Source organism: Pleurodeles waltl, chromosome 3_2 (assembly GCF_031143425.1).
Source record: "Pleurodeles waltl isolate 20211129_DDA chromosome 3_2, aPleWal1.hap1.20221129, whole genome shotgun sequence".
Taxonomy (NCBI): Eukaryota; Metazoa; Chordata; class Amphibia; order Caudata; family Salamandridae; genus Pleurodeles; species Pleurodeles waltl.
Window position 1 is genome coordinate 12,973,235 of NC_090441.1, and position 19,677 is coordinate 12,992,911.

Below are 19,677 nucleotides of genomic sequence, written 5' to 3' on the forward strand. Positions count from 1 at the left end.
AGGGACCCCCTAACCAGCACCATCGGAATGCGTACTGTCTGCTTTACAGACAGTGTGCATTCTGTGGGTGTGTGGCCCCCTCTGTGTAATGGCTATCTCGTAGCACTGTTCCTGCTGGTCACACCGGCAGGAACGCTCTATTCCAAGGCTTCCGCTGGTCAGCCAGGTCATACCGATGAAAATCTTGTAACAGGACGGAGGGACGCCACTGCCATGATGGTGGCGTCCTCCCTGCAAGTTTGGCAGTCCTGCGTCGGGACCACAAAACTCGTAATGAGCCCCTTTATGTGTTCAAGACTTATAATGTGGACATTTACACAAAATAATTTATATTTAATGAATATGTTAAAAACATTATGTGGCCAATACCCTACAGCCCTATTACAAATGTAAGTTCAACAAGCTGAGTTACTATCCCAGGGCCAGACTGGAAAGTAAAATCATCCCTGGCACAAATGATCAAACTAACTAACTCACACTGCTGGAGATGACCGTTAACCTGAGGCAATGGGACTTTCATAGCTGGGTCATTGCAGCTCCGCCTGCTCTAAAAGCAGCCCTCTAGCTCGCAGCCCACTGAGAAAATGCCAGAGTGGAACAATGGCCAGTCTTCCTTGGCTTTCCAACAATGCCCAGTCTGCCTTGGCTTTCCAAACAAAACGTTGTTAACTATTTGAAACACTTGAAACAGAGCCTCATTAAATGCAATTAAATGTACAATTGCTGTAACAAATGGACATCAGGATAAGTAAGTGTACATTCATTGTATTCGCACAACACCTGGCCTGAGTGAGTCCGGAGGGTGAGCCCCCTCCAGGTTCTTTGCGGGGCGGGAGGCTCCAGTTTTGTTACGCCGCTGTCACCCTACACCAGAGGCCCCCAAACTTTTTAATGCCGCGCCCCCCCAGTTGAAAAATAAAAATCAATTTTCATAATTATTTTATAAACATGGCAATGTTCAAATACGTCTAAACCTATTTAAACATTGCAGTTAAGTACTGATACCTTTTTAAAACTGCAATAACATGCTTCTGCTTAAAACAAAGGCCTGTTAACTGTATAATATTTATTTTGGCCAGAGTCTGGGGCCCCCCCTGGGATCACTTGACGCCCCCCTAGGGGGGCCCGCCCCCCAGTTTGAAGACCTCTGCCCTACACTGTTCTGTTACAAATTAATTTGCGGAAGAAAATTTTAAAAAAAGTGATTTTCTTCTGAATGTAAACATTTTATGTATTTTTACACATGCGAAGCTTTGCAGATTCCCATGTCTTTTCTCTGCTCTTAATAAATAAGAACTATTATCAAAAACTGCAACCTCAACACCTGTTGCACAAGTGACATTATTATCAGAAGATATACACGTACTTTGATTCGATCTGTTTCGGAAAGCTCAGAAGAGACTGTAAAATATTCGAAAGCTTTGTAGGCCCCTTTTGAAGGGAGAGCACCGCATTCCCTTTCTCGCATTTTTTTTAAACCATGTTTTGTTGCATATTTTGGCATGCTGATGAAATGGATTTAAATGGATTAAAAGAGAACCTGTGTACCATTTTCAGAGTTCTCAGGGTGTGCATTGTTAGGCGAAAGCTGCTCATCTTTTCGGAATTTCATTTTGTTAAAACCCACTACTTGCAGTCTCACATTAGTTACAACAAACTCTACACTACAAGTGCCGCGGTGCAAAAACAGGACTGGATAATTCACGATTACGTTTCAAAGCATATATTGCAGAACGGGCGCGGGCGCACATAATTCACCGATAACATCTGCAGGAAGATGTTACTAAGTTCTGAATATGAACAAGCACATCGTCCAAAAAGACCAGACCGAGCCCTGGCCTGGACAATGTTTCTTCGGGGCATTAAGGTGCGTGGCAGGGCGGTGCACACGCCGGGTGCCGCTTGAGTCCAGGCCGTGTTTTCCGCCCAGGCCACGCCTCGCAGAAACCTCCGCCAGCCTCTCCCTGCCCTGCCAGGAGCCGAGGACACGGCAGCCTGGAGGACAGCCGAGTGCGCAGCGTCTCTGTGGTAACTGCGCGGAGCTCCAGGTAACACTGCCGAGGAAGGGCGGGGAGTGCGGTGCACCGGGGGTGAAATACCGCTCCGCTGGCCCACCGACCTCCACCTTTGCACCACTCCACGGTAAGAGAGGGAAAAGATGCGCACGTTTTAACCAGAATAAACTGCTCAGAATGTGTGCACGGCTCCGCCCCCGGCGAGAAGGGACGGGACGCAATTTACTTTATCTGGGGATCGGATGCGATAGTTTTATTTTTCTGCGTCCGTGCCCCTCCGCCACAGGCATTATTTAGTTTGTAGCCTGCAGGTTCGAACCCTGAAGTGCGTGGTTGCGTCTTTCATCCGCTGTGGTCCGTACATAGTGTGGGTTTGATATTGGACCCACTGCAAATGCGTGAAACCATTCGTTTTGAGGTGCTCGCAGAGCAAGTCGTTTATATGATATTATCACTCCGTCCAGTCTTCCGTGATTTAGTACGGCGTGTTAGTGTGACTGCTGCGGAACTCGGTGCACAAGTTTCAGGTGGACTGTGTAAGGCATTATCCCCATCTGACATCGATATCTTGACCATAAATTGTTACTAATACTACGAAGATCAATCTGCACTGCAGTGAAGCCGCGATTCTGGGAGACCGATCGCTGCATAAACAGTTGTTACCTGATGAGGACCCATGCACAGTGTGAATCACGTATTTATGCTCCTGACCCAAAAAGTCCCTGCTGGCAGGACCTCCAGAGGATCCAATGTGTGATCCTATTTATGTGAAGGGAGTATAGGGAATCGAGATGAGATTTAAAGAAAGTTGATTGTATTGTGGTGTTTGTGTGATCTGGAATGTTCCTATTGGAGCTGGTTCGAGGGTAATTTGCATATGTCTGGGTCCAAACTGAGGGGGGTGATTTCCAAATAACAAAGGACAGGGGCGCAGCACTGAGTAATTACCAGCGGCTGAGATTAATTCATATATTGCAGCCATTACTTTTTTTTGATATTTCTGTAGTACTAATAGAGCATGCCCTGTGCTGAGTATCAATGTCCACAGCGCCCACCGGGCATCGCCTTTTGCTCTGTGCGGTGCCTTATTTACACATGATTTAGTCATGCAGGGCATGCCCTTTGACCAGCCAGTACCCATTCCTGCAGTACCACCAGGACAGCCCTGAAACCAGGCCCTGGACAGAGAGGATGGCACTGCAAGTGCTGTGCCAGGGAAATGTTTTGTGCAGTGCCTTTGGGATATAAGAGGTGGAGCACATGGGATGGCCTTTAGCAAATCAGGCGTGGATGACATGTATAACTCGATCTGTACCCCATCAAGATACAGTGTGTTCTCCTCTTCACACCCAAGCCCGAGTCATAACTACAAGCATACTTTCCCTGTGCAAAATCTTATTGACTCGGGACTTTACTTCAAGACCCATCACAACAAGAAACAAACCACAGATTGCCTACCACCAAATAAGTCTCATGAATTAAAAAAAAAAACAGCTCCCCCTTCTCTTGCAATTTCAAATGCTAGTATAAACCCCGGTTCTTGCACATAAAAATGGTGGACGTGCCCTTGTTGCAAGTTTCTCGCCCGTTCAAGACAGCCTTCCATGCTGCCGCATATCTAATAAAGGCAACCACATTCAGCCACGTCACACATAGGGTGATAGATGTGTTCTGACTGCCTTTCCCAGCCAAGATGCCGTCAAGCCCTTTCGTGTCATCTACAGAGCTGCAGACACAAACATTCTGACCGTCATGCTGAGAAACTTGCAGTCCCTGGAGGATGCCGAACAATTGAGTGTCAAACAATGGTGAGGCTGTAAGTATAGAAGTGCAAGAAAGAGAACAACGCAGTTAGGCCTTCTCCATCTCTGCCCCGAGAGTATGGAACAATTTCTGAACACATCCAGTGGTGCTGGAACAATTTTTAGAATGGGGGCGGTGCCATTAATGCTCTATCACTGAAGTCATGGGGACTGTAAAAATCCAAGTGTCTGAAGAAGAAACACGTTTAGCAAATGTGCCATTAAGCAGGAAAGTGGTGAGTGTTATAATTACCTGAGGGTGCATATTGATTGGCGCACTAGTGAGGTAGCCCACTGCCATTCACAGACAGTATATTTCCTGTTGAAATGACCACTAAATTTGCTCAGGCATACAGGTTTGGTAAAAATATGTAGTATAAAAACGAATAAGTATGGCAATTGGGTTTCAGTGAATATCATTTGCACATCACCTAGTAAAATGTCTTGATTTCGTTTAATCCTGGTAATATATTTGTTTCTTTCATACTTCAGAATTATAAAAAAGAGCTTCATTTGTGCTTTCCTACTTGCCCATACAGTTTGAAATGTGGATAGTTAATTTCCTGATATTTAAATGTTGTTGGGTGTTAGGAAAACCAGATATGCTACATCTTTTCCGTTTGCTTCTTGTACCCCAACAGCGCTGTCACTTAGATCACTTTACAAAATCCCCTCAGAGAAATAAAAGTAAATACCAGTTTCTGAATAGGAAGCAATTTGTCAGAAGATGTTTGACCTTACTCTTTAAAGTCATAGCAAATGTGACAGGATGCCCACAAAAGTTAAAGGCATTTTATTGCTCATTCATCTTCTGAACTCCAGCTGATTATTTCTGGGGTCTGGAGGCAGCACCCCTACTTTCAGCACTTGTGAACCTCCTCTCTCTCTCCTTCAGTTCAGAAAAGCACAAAACACCCATTTGTTGCAGCTCTACCTATCATCAGACCTATAACCTCCACTAATCTTCGTACTAATAACATGCTTTACTAACACCAAACCTTAGCTGCGTGCCACACTGACTGTTGTGGGGTCCAGTCCTTTCTTAGACTCGATATGTTTCCCTGAGCAATTCCCAAACTTTAGTCCACACTTGGACCTTTCCAGTGAGCCTCTGCTGTTGTGAAAAAGTTGAGTACACAGCCAACAAGTGGCTCCCTGTCATGTTTTGTCTTTCTGTCTCAGAGCACTGTACCTGCAGGTGATCTTAAGTCCATAGTTTTTGTGGAAAAAACTAAAGTACTGTTCCCAGAAAACTAAATGCTGTAGGCTGGGACTGGCTGAGGGTATCAAGCGTGACAGTAGGCCACATGGCAGCTACGTATGTACTCGTGTGCCTTAAAACTATTGCACCAACTGGCAGGCATGTCAGATGATGTTGTGGGGCACAGTTCATGAATTTCATGCAAATCCACGTCTAGCACAAGCAACTTTTCCATGTTAAAGAAAAATATATCCTAAATGGAAAGAGAAAGCACAGCAGAGCGCTAGTATCTGGCACCATCTAGTGCTAGCTCCTCTTCATTGATGAACATAGCAAGCTGGCTTCAAAATATATATAAAAAAATGCAGTATGAGCTCTACGCTCTAAAAAAGGACTGGACCTGGAGAATTACGCTCTATCTGCCCTTCTCTTCTGACAGCCCTGGTCAGTGGCTCTTCTTTGTATCTTATTAAAATAACTTAGCTGTGTTTCTGATCTGGAAGTAAGTTATCATGTAAATTTCACAAAGCCCCCTGCCAAACAGAGTCTAATTCCTATCAGGGTAACTCTCATGAGCCTGATGCCCACCTGCTAGGCAAGTGCTCGACAGGTTTATGCCCCTACCCCTTGTGCTGAGCTGGTGGCAGGTCTTTTTACAGGAGGTGTAGAGTATCTTGGGGATACAAAAATTGTGGGGGCAAAAAACTAGATGACATAAATATTGAAGGGGAAAAACATTGTGATGAGCGCAGATAACTATCAGTGTAGGGTACATTAAAATTTAGGTAGGTGTTCTGTTTAGGGTTGGAACAGAAAATGGTTAGGAACTTTAATAAAGCCAGGGTAAGAGTGCATATTAGGTTGGTGTAGGATGAAAGGAAGAGGTTTAAGGATTAGGTTGATTTGTAGGAATAATATAAGGGCTAGCTTTAGGTCAAAAGATGAGCGCAGGGCCACTGGAATTATGAGCTGCAGCAGAATTCAGAGTTTTTTCCCGTTATTAAGAATTTTCCACAATAGCCACATAATCCTCCACGTGCTGCATAATGTTCAGATTTTAATGAAAATAATGTTCTTAGTGGAAGGCCTTTGCAAATGTTAACTGGTCACCTTTCGGTAGCTCATTACTCTATCTACATGTTAAATTGATATTGACAAGGTTAAATATTTGCCAAGATAATGTTAACATATGGAAGTCTGTAAAAAAATTATGCACGAATACTGCCACAAAATGTGCTACGTCAGGCCGCATAACTTGCCTTCTATCGCGTCATAATTTTGTCAACCCTCCTGTATAATTCCCGTGGTCTTGGGTTGTGGAAGGAGTTGTGGTGGTAGGTCTCCACCAGTATTTGCCTCCTATTTTGAATTAAAAGTGTTTGCAATTATTATTACAAATAGGGCCTCACAATTAATCTCTGACTAATGATCTCAAGTTATGTTTTTTTCTGAAAATAACAATGTGATCGTGGGTTTGGGCAGAGTGATTTATTCTGCCGTGTTTATTTCCCCGGTGAAAATGGAAGCTGGAATTGAAAGAAGCTGCTGCATTTGCAAGAAGTGTAGTGTCCAGGGTGAATCACCTGGCTCTGGTCCACATCTTGGAATCAATTGAGAGGGGAAAGGCAAAAGAATTACTGTCATTCAGTGAAATATGGAGCGATGGACCGGCGTCCCTGGAGACAAGAACGCCTGCCACATTGGCAACCCAATCTTTATTCAACGTATGCGGAGGTAAATTTAAATAGCAAGGGATCGGCATAGCTGCCAGAAGGCCCCATCTCATGTCACAAGTGAATGTCAGCCAAACCTCGTTTTTCACCCATCAGCATTTTGCGATTTGTAGTTTCTCTTTGTCCCACTGCAAGTAATACCCGACAAGTTCAAACAAGCCTAGTCATCATTACAGCTGGCTCGTTACTGCTTCCGAGTAGCAATACCACCCCGTGCGGTATGGCCTTTCCATGCGAAAATCTGCAGCACAGAATGGGGGTAGAATCACACACAACGTGTTTTCCCCGTTCCATGACACAAAACACAGAATTTGTGTTATTGTCCCTATAAAAAATTGCATCATTTTTTACTTGGGCGGTATAAAGTATGTGCTCCCGCACCAGTTTGAGTTTAAGGGATTAGAACTGGTCTTATTGGCTTAGAAACAAGGGATGAAGAAAGGTGACACGACATGCAGCCGGCTGAAAGTTTATGGATGTTGTATCTAACCCCGTCAAACAGAATTCCTGCTATTTTGCCAAGAACAAGCAGGGACTAGCCTACAACTGGCTCAGTGAAATTGACCTATATAGATTAGAAAAACAACTTGCACCCAATGCCATATCACTTGGTTTTACCTCTGACACTACTATATGTACCCATATAAGGTACCCATCTCCAAGGTACCCAAGAGGGTCTGGTCTCATCTAAAGAAAGTGAAAATATTTCTTCAATCAATTGATTTCAGAACTACCATTGGTCTTGTATTCCACATCTGCATTGTAGGAATGCCATAATTATATTATATTGAATACTGGTTGAGTAAACACTGATATCCTCACATACATACACCATTTATACTTACATTAAAATACCGTCCTTAGCAGGCGAAGGTGGAAGATGTCTGGTCACTGCTGGATGTTGTCTGCTTTAGATGCAAGCTAATGTCTGTCTGTGTGTGGCTGAGGTTTTTTTTTAAGTCAGTGTAAAGCATTTGGTACAAACAGTAGTCATTTAATTACCTTGTGACTTTTTTCAGGTTTAATGATGTAATGCTAAATTGTTTCTTAGGCAAAGCTTATTTAACCACAAAAAAAACACTCCTGTCAGCTTGTGCAACTATACCCTAAACAGCATGTCCCACCCCAAGATTACTGCTGTATCCATCAGTAAGCATCGCATTTATGAATAATTCAATCAGAATGACAGTTCTGTGGGTTGAGTGCCTGCGTCTGTGGAGATCGAGTCACCTGTTCTCAAACCCAACTGGGTATCTGCTGCAGTTCAGTAGAGTAGGTACCATTGAACTGAACGCTTAAGACACCAGCAGTTTGTTTGCAATGTTGTTTTACATTATGGTGACATGGAGGCCATGAAGCACCGCACACAAAAACAATAGCAGTGATGCCTCAGGTTCCACAGCTGGAGCCATGCTGTGTTTAATTGTATTTACTATTGGCGTTTTGTAAAGAGCTAACATGCGTCTCTTTGTGGCTGCTCTAAGGTGCTTCATTAGTAATGATAAAATCCACACGTAAGAAATAAATAGTTATTTTACGCAGGCATGAGAGACCAGAAGCCCGTCCGTACCTTGCCATTCCAAGTATTGGTGTGGGTACATCTGTTGTTAGTAGGGGGTGAAGAGTGTTGAATTAGTTCTTCTAGGCCAGGTGGAGACCAGTACCCATCTAAGTTGGGGTGCAATTCTTCGAAGTCACTGTCACTACTATAATATACCCGCGCAATAAAACAGAACCACAAGGCTGTCTAACCAGAAAGACCACTTTATTAGGACAGGCTTGTAGGTCGTCATCAATCAATTAATTACAAACATGTAAAAAAATCCTTGCTAATACATATTGGAACTCCTGACACCCCCTGCCCCTTAAAGTCCCCATCTTCTGTAACATACCCCCAAACATATCCCCATACCCGGCAAGTTCATTGTTTCATCTTTCACAGCCCTTTCTGCACATTCTAATATTTCTCTCTCACCCAAACAATCATCTCTAAAAGAACTCCACTTTGTCTTGCTCCACCTCCTCAGATCTACTCTTCCCTTCCCTCTGGGTCCCCCTAAGCTCTTGAGGGGTGGAGGCACCCACACCTGACCCCCTGTCTCCCCCCACCCCCAAAAAAATACTGCTAAGGGAAACTACACCCTGCCCTACTGCGGCAAACGAACGTCATGAAAGACTGGCCCATAACTTGCCCAGCAAGACCCCTAGAGATCTTTAAACATAGGGCAGGTGGGTGGGCCTGATGGAATAGCCATCCATCTCCTCCCTCAAACTCCAGCAGATGGCTGCAGTAAGAGTAAGGAGCCCCCCTCCCCTGCACCTAAGTATCCCCTGTAGGAAAGTACCCTCTTTCTTGGCATGGTTAACCCCATTTTCTGCCCGTTGTCAGTGTGTTTGTGTTTACTGGGATCCTGCTAACCAGAACCCCAGTGATTATGCTCTCTCCCTTCAAACATGGTTACTGGAACAGTTTTCACCCCACATTTGGCATACTGGTGCCCCCATGTAAGCCCCTAGTATATGGTACCCAGGGCATTGGGGTACCAGGGGATTCCCATGGGGTGCAGCATGTATTATGCCACACATTGGGAGCCCATGTAAAGTGTTCTGCAGGTCTGCCATTGCAGCCTGCGTGAAAGGGTGCATGCACACTTTTTCACTACAGGTCGCTGCACCAGGTCACTGTCAGGTCACACTTAGGGCCCGATTATGACTGTGGCAGTCTTTAGACCACCACACTCACGGTGGCGGTCTGCCACCAGTGCGGCAGTCCAACTGCCACATTACAACTCTGATGGTCGTAACAACAGGGAATGGCCAGCTCTGCCAGGATCTCAGATTCCGGTGGTCTGAAGGTTGGTGGCGGTCCTAATCCGCCAGGGAAGTGCTGCAAGCAGTGCTGCCCTAGGGATTACAACCCCCTTCTCCACCAGCGGTTTTATGGCGGTAGCACCGACATTAAAGGACTGGCGGAGAACAGGTGCAAGGGGGGGCCCAGGGGCTCCCTTGGCCAGCACCATCGCAATGTTCACTGTCTGCCTTGCAGACAGTGAATATGCAGGCTACAGCAATGCCGTCGGCTCGATTACGAGCTGGAGACAATGCTGTAGCTTGTTTCCCACTAGGCCAGCAGGCAGAAACAGATTTCCACCCTCCGACCTAGCAGGAAACTCTTAATAACACCAGCGGAGGCCACCCTGTTGAAAGTTTGGCAGACTGGCTTTCCCGTCCGCCAAACTCATAATAGGGCCCTAAGGGTAGAATGTTCTAAATTAAAAAGGGAGAAACAGTAAGACAGACGTTGGAATGTTGGGTTAGAAGTCTTATACCAGCCATTACAAGGCGAGAGCTACTCCATTGTTTTTAATAAAACACTCAGAATTCCAATGGTCTAATTTGGATTTATTTTACTAAGATAACACTAGAAGGCCCTTAAAAGAGCATGTAAATATCATTGAACAGAATTCATGAAACATTTGTAAAGACAAATCTGTAAATTGCTACTACTGGCTGTGCTGGAGATCGTTAATTTAAGGGTTCGGTGCGTGTGTACCAGTGGAACTGGAATACTTTTCAGAGTAGGGGTGCTGTCATTAATCTTGCACCACTGAAGCCATAGCAGTTGTGAAAAATCCAAGTGTCTCGCAAAGAAAAAGGTTAGCAAATGGGCCATGCTGGTTGATAAGGAGAGTTTTATAAGGGTGTGGAATGTGGGTGGTCGCACATTTTGGAGCACACTGTTGCAAATATATACTAAATCATGGTGCAGTAGTGCACTGTCATTCACAGGTGGCACATTTTCCATTCAAATGGTCAGCATATTTGCACTGGGATTGCAATTTTACTAACACAACTATGTAGGGCACAAAAGATCGGCAATGTGTGGGGGTTTCCACGAATATTTATCATTTGCGATTCACCTAGTACAGTGACTTATTTGTATTAAAACTTTGTTTCAATCACACTTCGGAATTCCCCAAAAATGTGCTTTATTTCCTCTTTGCTAACTGATGACATATTTTGAAATATTTGTACAGTTCTTTTACAGGTATGTAAATTGTGTTGTGTGTTGTCCTACAGCCTTTCGCGCCATACTCCATGTATGCCATCAAGTTCACACAGTTCCCTTTATGCAGCAATGTGTAAGAAGACGTTGACTGATATTCGACCTCTTCTTTTAAACGTAGAGTAAATGTGACAAGAAAAACACACAATTTAAAGACCTTTTTATTGGTAATTTACCTACTGAAGTCCAGCATAGTTATTTCAAGGAATGCCCCCCCCCTCCCCCCCGCCCGCACTCCTACTTCCAGTGCCTGTGATGTGTACGTAGAAGAAGACGGCGACCAGCCAGGTGCGCCTTGCAGCATGCCGAGACGCACTCATTAGGCAGCTTAACGCATCATTTTCAGTGATTCGAAACAGTAGAAATGCAAGTCGGGAGATTGTCCTCCGAGCCACACCTATTGGACATTTACATAAATAATGTTTGGGGTTGAACAAATCTGCTAGCTAGGCAGGGTTCTTCTGCCTTCTGGCTAGTTTCGTGCTGTAGAAATACCATACATAAATACATACAAAGTGTAGTGGTTAATGATAGTATTGGCTCTCGCATCCCTGCTCGGTGGCTGCTCTCTGTTGCACTACATTTGCACATAGCAACACAATCAATACTGATTTCCTGCGCAGTGGAAGTAAATGAATTGCCACCCTTGAGCAATCTTGAAGGTCTGAAATGCTGCGACCCTTTAACCCAAAAGGTTGCTTTCACATAGGCAGCTGATGACGTGGCATAGAAACTGAGGACACGGCATAAATATAAACGTGTTTAGTGGCTGGCTGCAGTGGCGGGCCTCCGTCAAACAGAATTCGCTTTCTCTGCAATTGCATTTGTCGCCCTCAGACACACATGACTTGCATATAACTGGCCGAAGGCGAAAATGGACCACAGAACCGAAGAGGTGGTGTTACTGTGCAGAGGTGAGGGGTGTATATATTTCATCTTACCAAGCTCTGAATGCTATTGCTAGTACCGAGTCACTGTGGATTCGCTCGATTCAAGAAAAGCACAGATGGGATTCAGCAGCAATCTCGGTGCTGCTGTACCCCCACGTCTGTATTTTGTCAGTGCTCTATTTTTGTACCTCAGGCTGTCATCAGCAGGCAAAGTGTCTCGCAGGCAGATTTAATTCGCAAAAAGTGAAAGATGATCGGTGCTGTGCGACACTGTGTAAACTTGTAGCCAAAGTTAACTGAGTGCAATATTTGCTCTGTAAGATTTTCCAGCGTTAAGGGGCAATAGACCCCATGTGATATGATTTATGGCAGGGGACCATGTGTTTTTGAAACCTGAAAATGGACGATTGGACAGTTGCACTGAAAACCTCATTCTCCAACATGATCTGCAACTTCCTTGGAAATGTGTAGGATGCCTTCAGTTTACGCAGTGCCCATCATAGTGGATACCATGTCTACTAGAAAGAGCGTAGTTGTTAGGAGACAAGGCCACATAGTTATTATATTCTACAAACAAAACTGTTCCTATCGTGTATGTTGGGACAGCAGAGGTGATACGTTTGATTTTCTTCAAAACACAGTGCATACTTGCTGAAGAAATGACTGCTGACGAACATCCTTCCACTGACATTTTTATGCAGATCTCGTTAAATATTGCCTCTGTCCGCATACTTGACACAGTTGAGTTGAGACGTCTTTGATCTAGTCGTGTGCTGCAGCATGATCCACAATATTGCAATAAGGCATTGTTTCCTAACCTGGAGTCTGAGACTGTTTAGAAAATTAAATATTACTATAATAAATATGTTAAAAAAAAAATACATTAAACATTTTAAAACGCGCTGTTCATGGGAAAGCAATTAAACTTAAAGGTTAAACATTAAGGTGTTGTCCTTATCTTGCTCTGTGGGAGCAAAGTCAGTACAGCAAACTCAAAAGTACAGCAAATGTAATCTAGTATGGACGATTGGCAGCCTCAATTGCAGGAGCGGCTCGCGGCAAGCAGAAGGGGCAGGCCGGCGTGGGGGGGGGGGGATTAAAATAAAATGTATTAAAAAAAAATAATACTTCCCTTAACGCCGTGCACCGCTGTGCTCCTCCATCTCCTTGCTACAGGCACAGGCTCCCAGCCTGCCCTGCGGCCAGTCCTGACGCTGCTCAGAGCAGCGTCAGGATTGGCTGGGAGCGCCCAGCCAAGGTGCTCCCAGGAAGCATGGGAGCCTGTGCAGGCTCTCCCCAGCCCGGCAACTGTGTTGCTGGGCTGGTGAGAGCCTACTGCGCATGTGTGTTTGGCCACCCCGGGACGGCAGACCAAACATACGTGCTCAGTTGAGGGGGAGTGCTGTGCACTCCCCCTTACTGCTCGTCACCCCGTGGCCCCACCCCTTTACAAGGAAACAATAAAAAAGTTTATTATCATTTTCTTTTAAAGGTTTTGCAGCTGCCGCTGCTGGCGGGGAGGCCATTGCTTCTCCGCCTTAATGGAGGAGCTGACCCTGCTCAATTGAAGCACTGGCAGACACCAGCTAAAAGAGGGCACGCATCAGAAGCAAAAAAGTTAAAGTGGTATTTTCGAGTGTAGCATATTGCTTCAACTTTAGAAATAAAACTACATTTTGAAAAGCTCCAACTTTACCACTAAAAATAAAATTTAGATTTTTGTATGTGATTTAAATCTAATACCTTGTAATTTGTGTATCTGTTTGTGTGCTTGCTTCTGTATTTTTGTGATTTGTTTTGAAGTTCAAATTGGAGAAATTGCTTAAGCAGTGGTCTCTAGCCTCTACTAGTGATTTAGTGGGGGGAGCACGAGGGAGGATGGAGTGCACAGAAGTCGGAAGGGCAAGTACCGCTGTAAGAACCGAATCCCGTTATTTAGGAATACTTCACAGGATTAGTGTTTGTGAAGTCAAGACAATAGGGCAGGAGAACATGTCATCATTTGCATTTGAAGTTTTATTGTATACATCACCACGTTTCAAATGGACAGGACAAAAGTACATTGCATTTACCCTTGTTCTGCGCATGTGTGTCCATCTTTTCAATTACTCCAGTGTTGCACTGTTATTGTTTGTTTCCAAACATCACTGTTCGAGGCCTGTGTACCAAGAAACATACTAAACATTAATAAATTCAAGGACTTGTAACATGTTGTTTTAGCAAATGTCAAAGGCAAAATCCAGCAATTTGTTCCTTCTGTTTAAGGGAAGCCGATGAATATTTGTCATATTTAGGCTGGATCTCTACATTAGAGACCATTTGAGAGTAGGTTACTTACACTGTTACTCTTGTAGGCACGGCTGGATTAACCATTAAGCAATATAAGCACTAGACACCACAGAAATTTTCCACTGACGGATTTACCGTGGACTATATGATGCAAAACTGCAAATAGTGCAGTTGAACTGCGTTCCACAAAAAGCAGCTCCCACAGTAAATTAACCCCTTAGCTGCTGTCCACACAGCTGAGCACTTTTTTTGGGCTATTTTGGGTAGTTCGCGCTTAGGCCCCCATAACTTCTTGTCCATATAAACTATCCATGCCAAATTTGCGTCCTTTTTTCCTCCCAATATCCTGGGGATTCTCAAGGTACCCAGAGTTTATGGGTTCCCCTGGAGGAGACTGCAAAATTAGCCAAAATGGGGAGAAAGTCTTGCAGAAGAAAGCATCTGTTTTTCCCCCTCCGCAAATGGGATCAACAGATCAACAAAGGGTTTGCGGTGCTAAGATCACCATCTTCCCAGCTTTCAGTAAGAGGAGACGAATCAGAAAAACACATTTTCAGTACAGTTTTTGGTATTTTACCTGGACATACCCCATTTTTACTATTTTTGTGCTTTCAGCCTCCTTCCAGTTAGTGACAGAAATGGGTGTGAAACCAATGATTGATTCCGGACAACTAAACAAAATTCTGAATTCAGCAAGGGGTCATTTGTGTAGATCCTTCAAGGTTTTGCTATTGAAAGTAACAGTTGAAATAAAAAAATATTGAAATTGAGTTGAAAAAAACCCAGCCATTTCTTTCTATGTTTTCTTCTGTAACTTTTTCCAGCTATGGCAGATTTTTAAAAGCAATATGCAGTTATGTCTGCTGGACCCTTCTGGTTAAGGGGATATATAGGGCTTGTAGGTTAATCAGGAACCCAAGATAACCGGAGCAAATAAATGAGCTGTATCTTGCAATGGGATTTCATTATATACTGGTATACAGCAATTCATTCGGTAAAATATAAAGAGTGAAAAATAGGTATCAAGGAAACCTTTGTATTTCCAAAATGGGCACAAGATATGGAGTTTAGATGCAGTGATTATTTGCACATCTCTGAACTCAGGGGTACCTATACTAGCATGTGAATTACAGAGTATTTCTTAAAATGACTTCTTTCTTACACACTGTCTTACATTTGGAAGGCATAAATGTAGGCAATTGGCAATGACACTTGTTCTTCTATTCTGTGTTCCTCCAAGTCTCCTGATACAATTGGTACCTCAGTTGCGTGGGCAAGCCTTGTGCCTGCGACAGGAAATGCCCCAAAAAACAATGTGGACACATCACATTTTTCCAATGAAAATAGACACTTTTTTTTTTTGCAAAGTGCCTAGTTGTGGATTTTGGCCTCTAGCTCAGCTGGCACCTTAAGAAAACCTAGCAAACCTATGCATGTTTTAAAACTACACACCAGGGGAATCAATAATGGGGTGACTTGTGGGGCTCTCACCAGGTTCTGTCACCCAGAATCCTTTGCACACCTCAAAATTTGTCTAAAAAAACACATTTTCCTCACATGTCAGAGATGCAAAGTTCTGGAATCTGAGGGGAGCCACAAACTTCCTTCCACCCAGCATTCCCCCATGTCTCTGGATAAAAATGGTACCTCACTTGGGTGGGTAGGCCTTGTGCCCGTGACAGGAAATGCCCCAAAACACAATTTGGACACAACACTTTTTTCCAGTGAAAACTGACATGTTTCTTGCAAAGTGCCTGGCTATGGATTTTGGCCTCTAGCTCAGCCGGCACCTTAGGAAACCTATACATTTTTTAGAACTAGACACCCAGGGGAATCCAGAAAGGGGTATCTTGTGGGGCTCTCACCAAGTTCTGTCGCCCAGACACCTTTGAAAACGTGTCTAAAAAACACATTTTCCTCACATTTCAGTGACGTGAAGTTCTGGAATCTGAGGAAAGCCACTAACTTCTTCTATCCACCATTCCCCAAGTCTCCCAATACATTTTTTACCTCACCTATGTGGGTAGGCCAAGTACCTGTAACAGGGAAGGGCCCAAAAACGTACTGTGGCGATAATGATAACTGAGGTGAGTGTACTAATTAGTCCTGGGATCTGGAACCATTTAGGGAAACCTACCAAACCCAGACATTTCTGAAAACTAGACACTTGGGGGAGTCCACGGAGGTGTGGCTTGTATGATTCCTCAAAGTTTTTATACCCAGAATACCCTGCAAAGGTGAAAGTGAAATGTTGAATAAAACACTATTTTCCTTGCAAAGGCACTGCAACAGCCTTCACCACCACATTCTCCTTTACTTCCTGCTTCACCACCACCTGATACTCCACCACCACCACCCCACCCACACAATTTTATCCACAATCCCCTGTTTCACCACATAGGGATGATTTATACGATACTCAAGAGGATCTAGATCCATGGGATATATATGACACGGATCCCATTCTTTCCAATGATCCTGATTTATACCCTGCAAGGCCTTCTCCCCCTGAAGATACCACTTCTTACAATCAGGTTATAGCCAGAGCAGCTGCTTCTCATAATGCACAACTTCATGCAGATCCCATAGAGGATGTTTTTTAAAATTTTATTTAATACCTTAACGTCTACTCATAAAGAGTATCTGTGTCTCCCTATGCTCTCAGGCATGCTTAAACATGCAGAGGATGTTTTTTAAAGAACCAGTAAAATCCAGACTCATTGCACTCAGGTTGGATAAAAAATATAAACCTGCACACTCAGATCTGTTTTTTATTAGAACACAACATCTGCCTGACTCTGTAGTGGTCAGTGCAGCAAGAAAGCGGACCAATAGCCAGTCTACAGAGGATGCTCCTCCTCCAGACAAGGAAAGTCACAAATTTGACGAGGCAGGTAAAAAGGTAGCAACTCAAGTTGCTAACCGTTGGAGGAATGCAAACTCTCAAGCAGTCCTAGCAAGGTATGATAGGGCTCGTTGGGAGAAAATGGAAGACTTGTTGCAGTACCTTCCACCAGAACATCAAAAAAGAGCACAACAAATAGTAGCGGAAGGGCAGGCTATTTCCAATAACCAAATGAGATCTGCTATAGATGCAGTGGATACAGCGGCAAGGGGTATCAACACCAGCATCATCATTAGAAGACATGCATGGCTAAGGGCTTCAGGTTTTAAGCCAGAAATACAACAGGTAGTATTAAATATGCCCTTTAATAAATAACATTTATTTGAACCAGATGTTGATACCACAATAGAGAAACTTAAAAAGGAAGAAACTGCTAAAGCTATGAGTGCGTTATACACTACACTTACTCGGGGGAACTTTTTGTAGGCCACAATTTAGAGGTGGTTTCAAAACATCAACCACTTAACCATCCACATCCCAACAAAAACAAGGGCCACACTTCTACAACAGAGGTTCCTTTTTCAGGCTCTTACAGAGGAAATAATTGCAGAGGAAAAGGTAAATCAACCACGCCAAGAGGTTCTTCCACCTCAACAAAGCAGTGACTTCTTACACATCCCCACAGTGCATACATCTCGTGTGGGAGGAAGACTGGAACATTTTTACCCGCAATGGCACAACATTACTACAGATCAATGGGTTCTATCAATTATCCAACATGGTTATTGCCTAGAACTCATCTCTACCCCACCAAACATTCCCCCTCATTCACACAAACTTACTCTGGAATATCTCAATTTCTTAAAACAGGAAGTACAATCACTACTTCTCAAAGGTGCCATGGAGATGGTACGTATATTCCATAAAAGGGTCTGCAGTGTATTCACTATACTTCCTCATACCAAAGAAACATGGTACTCTCTGGCCAATCTTAGATTTCAGACCCCTCAATCAATACATTCTCTCAGAACATTTTCACATGGTCACTCTACAAGACATTATTCCCTTACTACCGAAACAAGTTTACATGATAGCATTAAATCCAAAAGATGCTTATTTCCACATTCCCATACATCCAGCACATTGAAAAATATCTAAGATTAGTTACTGCGGGAAAGCACTCCCAGGTCAAAGTACTTCCATTCGGAATAACAACAGCACCAAGGATATTCACCAGATGCCTAGTGGTAGTTGCAGCATTCCTCAGAAGACAACACATACATGTCTTCCTGTATCTTGACGACTGGCTCATAAAAGCCAGTACAATTCAAATCTGTCAACAGCATACACAGTACACAGTGGACACCTTACACAAGCTAGGATTCACAGTCAGTTATCAAAAATCTCACCTGCAGGCAGCACAGATACAACTGTATCTTGGAGCAATTCTGAGCACTCAGTTGGGATTAGCATACCCAAACCCAGTGAGGATTCAAGCATTTTGCAATCTCATATCTCAACTACAATACAGTAAAGCTGGTCATTAAACTATTGGGAATGATGGCCTCTTGCATAGCAATAGTACCCAATGCACGCCTGCACAAAAGACCACTACAATAGTGTCTTTCTCAACAATGGTCTCGGCACAGGGTCGCATTCAGGATCTAGTGTTGTTGGACCGCCAGACTTATCACTCTGCAATGGTGGAATCACGCCAACTTATTAAAGGGACAGCCCTTTCAGGACCCGGTGCCACAGATCATAATCACAACAGAGGCATCAATGATAGGGTGGGGAGCTCATCTCAACAACCTCACCATACAAGGGGAATGGGACTCAATCCAACAAACTTCTCACATAAATCACTTGGAATAACTAGCAGTGTTCCTAGCACTCAAAGCTTTCCATACACAAATCACACACAAGACAGTGTTAATAAGGACAGACAATATGACCATAATGTATTATCTGCAAAAACAGGGGGTGTGGAGGGGGCATACTCCTCTCAATTGTCCCCTTTGGCACAGACAATTTGGAAATGGGCAATTCACAATCACATTCATCTACTAGCAGAGTATATTCTAGGAATACACAGGCAACTAGCAGACCTCTTAACCAGGACGCAGCAACAAGTACACAAATGGGAGATTCACCCACAGGTAATTCAACAATACTTTCAAATGTGGGGAACCCCAGACATAGACCTCTTCGCCGTAAGTGAAAATTCCAAATGCCGAAACTTTGCATCCAGGTACCCACACCCTCAATCCAAGCACAATGCTCTATGGATGAATTGGTCAGGGATATTTGCTTACGCTTTTCCACCTCTCCACTAATTCCATTTCTCATCAACAAGATCACTCAGACCTCCTTCACCATGATACTCATAGCTCCTATGTGGGCACGTCAACAATGGTACACAAGACTGTTGGATCTGTCTGTAGTACTACATCACAAATTACAAGATCTATTGACTCAAAACAAAGGTCAAATCAGGCATCCCAATCCCAGCATACTCAACCTGGCGATTTGCCTCCTGAAGTCATAGAATTTGGCTACTTACAGCTTGCTTCCGAATATATGGATATTCTAAAGGAAGCACGCAAACCTACAACAAGACAGTGTTATGCAGCTAAATGGAAGCGTTTTCTCTATTGTTGTCAGCCCAAAAACATTAACCAACTTAAAGCTTCAGTACAGGATATTGTCTGTTATGTGCTACACTTACAAAAAGCAAATCTTGCATACTCCTCTATTAAAATCCATTTAACAACAATAGCTGCTTAAGTCCAAAACAGACAACTTACTTCTCTGTTTAGGATTCCTGTTATAAAGG

The 19,677-nt window shown here is 43.7% G+C and overlaps 1 protein-coding gene across 1 annotated transcript in view; it reads left to right on the forward strand.

Annotated features, from left to right (window-relative positions):
• The first annotated feature begins 1,952 nt into the window (after positions 1 to 1,952).
• Positions 1,953 to 19,677, forward strand: part of DUSP14 (dual specificity phosphatase 14) — a 151,827-nt gene continuing 134,102 nt past the window's right edge. Inside the window, exon 1 of the mRNA XM_069226577.1 lies at positions 1,953 to 2,142. The gene's annotated coding sequence lies outside the window, so the exon portion shown is untranslated. The remainder of the gene's footprint in view (positions 2,143 to 19,677) is intronic.